The sequence below is a fragment of the Delphinapterus leucas genome, chromosome 12 (genome assembly GCF_059928025.1).
Source record: "Delphinapterus leucas isolate spDelLeu-1000000601 "Yukka" chromosome 12, BTC_Dleu_Yukka2, whole genome shotgun sequence".
In the NCBI taxonomy this organism is placed as follows: Eukaryota; Metazoa; Chordata; class Mammalia; order Artiodactyla; family Monodontidae; genus Delphinapterus; species Delphinapterus leucas.
Genome location: NC_143140.1, coordinates 43142396 through 43148395, shown reverse-complemented (window position 1 = coordinate 43148395; position 6000 = coordinate 43142396).

Genomic DNA, 6000 nt, shown 5'->3' with positions numbered 1-6000 from the left:
CCACAGACAACAGAGGGTGTTATCTCTAATGATCAGCCTGGATGTGTTTGGAGGTTATTTTCTATAGTGCTGGGAACAAACATGTTTAAAAGCGCACTGCTAAAATTAGGTGATATGAAGTCATTTACTGGTTTTATTAAAACATGTGTGCACATCAGTGCCATTGATAAGGAAGATTGTAATTTCAAGATTAGGAATCTTGGGCTTACCTGGTGGCACAGTGGTTGAGAGTCCGCCTGCCGATGCAGGGGACATGGGTTCGTGCCCCGGTCCGGGAAGATCCCACATGCCGCAGAGCAGCTGTGCCCGTGAGCCATGGCCGCTGAGCCTGCGCGTCCGGAGCCTGTGCTCCGCAACGGGAGAGGCCACAGCAGTGAGAGGCCCGCGTACCGCAAAAAAAAAAAAAAAAAAAAAAAGATTAGGAATCTTCAAAGAGCCATTTAGCTTGAATGGGAAACACGAAACTATTTTTAAATACATCCCTCTAAGGACAACAGTTAGTCTCAGAGAAAAGGAGCTGAAGACATTGAGTAGTCTTCCCACTAGACTTGATAGCAAAGAAGCAGATAAGAAAACATAAAAGATCACCTATGAATAATTTTTATAAATTTATGTATACAAATGAACAAGTGTATCTTTGTATAACGCATAGATAAAAAACATGTTTGCTGCCAAAGCCACCAATGAGATGCTTCCTGTGTTCTTTGGCCTTCACTTAGCTGTGTGACCAAGGTCCAGAAAATGGTCTGTAAAAATTATTCTGTATATTACCCCAAATCTACTACATTTAAATGTAACATCAAGTCCGTTGTATGAAGCTGGACTGTAATGTTTATACCAGAATGTATGTCAGTTATGATATTTTGCAAGCCCTCATAAATATTATATTTATAAATTAATAGCACAAACCCTATGATGTTTCTAGATCTTAAATTAGTAATAATGGGTGCTACATAATTATTTTTCACTTAGCTTCCTGGGATCTTTTCCGTTTCTCCCTATGGTCCATTTCACTTTAATGCTGTGCCCACTGGGAGACGCCACCTTCTTCGTGTCTGGTTCTCCTTCCATATGCCTGAAGTTTTTCTGATTCTGTAACTTGGAGCTGCTGATTCCTGCCTCCCAGGCCCTATCATGGCCCCAAAGGCAGAGTCACTTGGATGCTGGAAAAAATATTTAGGAAACGTTGTGTAACCTACATACTCTGCCCTGTCTCCAGTGTACCCAGGTGATGACCTTGCCTGCCAGTGAAGATTTCATGCTAGTGCATGGTGGCTCCTGGCCGAGCACTTGGGAAGGCTGGTCAGTCCCAACCCTTGGGGCTTGGTGCAGACCCTGAGGTACAGCTCCAAGGATTCACTGTTATTATTATTTTTAAAATCCATTTTCTTGGTCATTTCTTCTTTTTTTTTTTTTTTTTGCGATACACGGGCCTCTCACTGCTGTGGCCTCTCCCGTTGCGGAGCACAGGCTCCGGACGTGCAGGCTCAGTGGCCACGGCTCATGGGCCCAGCCGCTCCGCGGCATGTGGGATCTTCCTGGACCGGGGCACCAACCCGTGTCCCCTGAATCGGCAGGCGGACTCCCAACCACTGCGCCACCAGGGAAGCCCTTCTTGGTCATTTCTAAAGTTGCTCTGCAGAAACCGTTGACCCCGTTTCCCCTCCCTTCCCTCTTTCCAACCCTGGTTTCCCAACCTCTTTTTCTAATTATCCCCAACTAGAGTGATTAGAAATTCCCACCCACTCAATTCAAATTCCCAAGGATGTGAAGGGTTAGGACACTGTGCAGGGAACTCGAGGTTGCCATGCACTCGGGACACATCTTCTCACTCATGGTAGCCATGCTCTGATCATCACAGGACCCCAAGTACCTTGTATGTAACAACATATTGTAAGGGAAATTTAAGAAACCCACTTTAAGTACTATTCACAGATTTTACTGATATACTTGCAATCTAGTTTTAAAGTACACAAGGATTTTGTGAATGGGTTTTACAGACACATTATTTATAGGGATTGCATTCTTTCTGCTTTTAGGTGCCATTTACACTGATACCATTTTACTTTATAATAAATTTACATTTCGACTGAATGGAGCCTTACAGTTTAAAATATCTTCACATATTGTCATTTGATCAAATAAATTTCTTACTTGGAATATGTGCATATTTTTAATTTCATGTCTCTTACATGTAGCTGATTTGCCCTAACGCCATGCCCAAAGGTTCAAGAACCTTCAGAGGTTATGGGAATTTCTCTGGTTTAGGTAATCTGAGCAGACCTGCAGAGGGCATGCTCTTGAGTTAGTTCCACTTAGTTTCAAAAGCCTGCGATCTTGCTGCCTTTGGCCGTGAAAAGAAAGGGCCACGAGGCAGTGGGCAGTGTTGCCTGGATGGAGCAATTGAGAAGCCTCCAGAGTTACACTGTGAGGATAGATTTCAACTTTTTAATACACTGCATCTGAACATTCTCTTCTAGTTTTCTGAGATTCAGCAACACAAGGGGTCACATAGAGGAGCCAGAACCCCTCCCCTGGGTCTATTCTATTCACGGAGAAACACTTCTCTCCTCCCATCACCCGTGCTCGGTGTTGGAAAGGGAACTGGGCAGCCCATCTCTTGGCCCTTGATAGTAGGTCCTTGGCACCTAATAAACTTGCCCTGATCAGCCCCAAGACTAGACCCAACTAGAAGAGGCATCTTACATGACGAGCAAAGTAATTAATTCTCTTTCTCAATAAGCCATGTCACCAATATGTAAAAAATTTTCTGCTAAGGTGTATGTGTGATGAATACATATGAATGAACACGCTACATCAATATTTCCTTGCTGCAGCAACATGGATGGACCTAGAGATTATCATACTAAGTGAAGTTAAGTCAGACAGAGAAAGACAAATGTATGATATAACTTGTATGTGGAATCTCAAATATGATACAAATGAACTTACTTACAAAACAGAAACAGACTCACAGACAGAAAACAAACTTATGGTTAGCAAAAGGGAAAGGGGACGGGGGACGGATAAATTAGGAGTTTAGTATTAGCAGATACACACTACTATATATAAAACAGATGAACAACAAGGTCCTACATTAAAAAAAAAAAATTCCTTGCTATATACTAGGGGCAGACATATCCCCCCTGACCGTCAAGCTCTCCCAGCCTCCTTCATTATCCTGTCATGAGAGAATTCACGGCTTCCTGGCATGCAGCGAAGCTTTCTGCTTTTCTGCCCCATTTGCCTGGCCCAGCTGCCCGGTACAGGCAGGACTCCACATCGCGGGACCAGCCCTGGGCCCGCTCCTGGGGACGAAGCCTTGTGGCTGGGGATTTCACCCTCTGACTTCTTGCATGACAGACCAGCAGAAGCAAACGTGGTTTGAACGAAGCTAAACTACCTCACAGCTGAGTAAATGAGGTCCCATAACCAAAACCCAGCTCACAGAGGAAGGGAGCCTTCAGGGGAAAATGATTAGCGCCATTTACCTCTTGATATTTATCTGCAAATGATGAAAACTTGAGAGCTGCTCCCATTCGCTGGTGGTTACATATAATTAGGCCATTTGTGCAGACGCGGACTGAGGTGAAACCCGGAGTCCCCTGCAGAAAGCTCAGACCAGGGGCCGAGCCTCAGGCCATAGCCTCCCATGGGGGCCGTGATGAACGGAAAACAGAACGAACTCATTTCTCTTTAAAGGGTTTCTGTTATCATGGAGGCCTCGCTAACCTTTTTCATTGTGCTTCCCACTATTTTTATTGTTCTCATCTGACCTCTTTTAACTCTTCTCCTTATTAGTATTGATACATTTTGCTATAAGAATAATTACAATATAATGTGATGAGTAATAATAGCTGTCTCTTGAGTGCCTACTATTTACAAAAGACTGTTATAGGCATTTAAAATACACGAGTTAGGGGACTTCTCTGGTAGTCCAGTGGTTAAGACTGCACTTCCAAGGCAGGTGGGGTGGGTTCTAATCCCTGGTTGGGGAGCTAAGATCCCATGTGCTGTGCAGCCAAAAAAAAAAAAAGAAAAAGTGAGAGAATACACGATTTAGTATTTTCACAAAAATCCTAGAAGGTGGTTAAGACAATCGAACGGAAGCTCAAAAAGAATGATTTTGCCAAAACAAACCAGCTAGTAGAAGGGGGCGATTTCATCCCAGATCTCTCAGCCTGCGGACCTGCTCACTCTGCTGCTTTTTCCAATCCTCTTAGATAGGAAGCCTGCATCCTCCAGTACAAACCTTGTTCTCAGCTTCTCACCTTAGGTTATCAAGGAGTTTCCATGCTGAAATAAAAAAATATAATGCTTTAAATTTTTTGAGCAACAAAAAATTTGTACTTTTTAGGGAGAGGCTTTTTTAGAAAAAAAGAAAAGCTAAAATTTCTATTGACCTTTATTTAAATAACCTATCAGTTCATGTGAAAGGGTGGGGTCCTAGTTACACTTTGCCCCAAACGGGTTTTTATCTCTGTTGTCCACCTTGATCTCCCTCTTAGCTCAAAGCACCGACCTGAAAAAGGAGGCCGAGTCTTTATCCTTGGACATGACTTTGAGGTCAGATCTACCTTGTTCTGAACACCAGCTCTGACCATGTGATCTTTGGCAAGTAGTTACACCTTTTTAAGCCGCTGTGTCCTTGTGTGTATTCTAGAACCTTCCCAAACATGCAGTTGGCATGAAGTACATATTCATTCTCATCCCCTTTTCTCTTTTTCCTTTGGTTGCTACGTTGAATCCTTAAGGCTTCTGGAATCTTAGCAACCACAGTCCTTGTAAAGAGACAGAGGGTTGGTACCAGCAGGTCCTGAGGGGCAGGCCGGGCAGGGGTCAGTCACCAAGATCCCTCCCGCTCACGGCAGAAATGTCTGCAGGCCCGGGGTCCAGGCTGCAGTCTCTCTGGACCTGTCGGACTGAAGCAGAGAGGCGCCCATCCTGTCTCCCACATGTGGCCCCAGGAAGCATTAGGCAGAGAAAGGAGGCTGCAAGCGCCTCTCGGGGGAGGTGGCTATGGATGTAAAACGCCAGCATTAGGCTAAATGAGGCTCTCCAGGAGGTGAAGAGAACATCTTCAGCTGTGGTTGTTTTCAACCAATATCCTTGTTGATCTCCCACGGGGACCACGTGAGAGCGAAGAGCAGGTGGGATGGATATGGCTGGAGCACGTGATGAGTACGTTTTGACAATAGAAGGACGGAGAGAAGTTTATCTAGACCCCAGAGAGTAAGAGGGAGGGGTAGCTGTCAATCACTCAGGAGACATGTATTCCGGTCACAGTTTGATTGTTATAGAATGCTGGGACCCTGGGCAGCTCACATCTCCTGATGGGGCCTCAGTTCTGTCTGTAAAAGGAGGTCCGACCAGGTGAGGGATCTTCCAGTTCTGGTGCCCGTAATTGGCCAGTGTGCGGACTTAAGCGCTGACATGGCGTCTCCTTGCTTCACGTGAGCCTCGTGGTCCAAGTGAGTCAGGCCTTTTTTCTTTTTTTTTGCTTGAGGATGATTTGAGGGGTTAGGCAAAGTCTCACCTGCTGTCTTCCTATGCAGGGCGCTCCCGTCCTTGGACTGTCCTTCGCGAATGCCGCGTCGGTTTGAAGTTGTGATAGCATTATCATGAGCGACACCCACGTCTTTCATCATCAAGCAATGTTTCCTTGTGTTATCATTTAAAGGTTTCTCCAAAGTTGTCCTTAACGCAGTCAGCTTGCTGACAAACCCCTTCTAGCCCTTCCAGAATGGTGTGGATTGAGGTTTCCTTTGGAGGGGACAGAACTGTAGAATTTTAGAGCAAATAGAGTATGTAAATTTCAGCTAGCACAGAAGTTCTCAAACTTGAGCAGCATCAGAATCACCTGGAGGCTCCTTAAAAACCCAGCCTGTTGGGGCTTCCCTGGTGGTTGAGAGTCCGCCTGCCGATGCAGGGCATGCGGGTTCGTGCCCCGGTCCGAGAAGATCCCACATGCCGCGGAGCAGCTGGGCCCGTGAGCCATGG